At 43.6% G+C, this 447-nt stretch overlaps 1 protein-coding gene across 3 annotated transcripts in view; it reads right to left on the reverse strand.

Moving 5' to 3' along the window:
* The window catches only part of NOX1 (NADPH oxidase 1), a 26,998-nt gene that overhangs the window by 10,357 nt on the left and 16,194 nt on the right, over positions 1-447 (reverse strand). The gene's annotated exons all lie outside the window — the stretch shown is intronic.

Raw genomic sequence — 447 nt, forward strand, 5'->3', positions numbered from 1 at the left:
CCTCCCATCTCTCTGTCTCTCTCTTTTCCTCTGTGTCTCTGTCTCAGTCTCTCCTTTGATTTCTCCCTCTGCACTGATTCTTTCCCTGCTACCTACAGACATGTCTATGTTTCTGCTATCCCTCTGGCTGCCATCCTGTATTTATCCTGCCCTTCTCAGCTGAACTTCAGAAAGCCATCTACACCCAAGGCTTTCAATTCCTTTCCTCCCACTCTCTTGGAAACCCTTTACAATCTGGTTTCTGACCCACCTCATTCAACTGAAATGGCTTTTTCCAAAGTTATGATCTCTCTCTTTTTATTTTTACTTTCATTTCCCAGCTCTCTCCCTCCCTCCACCCCCTCCACACCCCACTGAGAAGACAACAAATATGATACCCATTATACATATGAAGCCACACAGAACATATTTCCACATTATCCACGTTGTGAAAAAATGCAAGAAAAA

This window comes from Vombatus ursinus, unplaced genomic scaffold (genome assembly GCF_900497805.2).
Source record: "Vombatus ursinus unplaced genomic scaffold, bare-nosed wombat genome assembly UNPS02014913.1, whole genome shotgun sequence".
Classification (NCBI taxonomy): Eukaryota; Metazoa; Chordata; class Mammalia; order Diprotodontia; family Vombatidae; genus Vombatus; species Vombatus ursinus.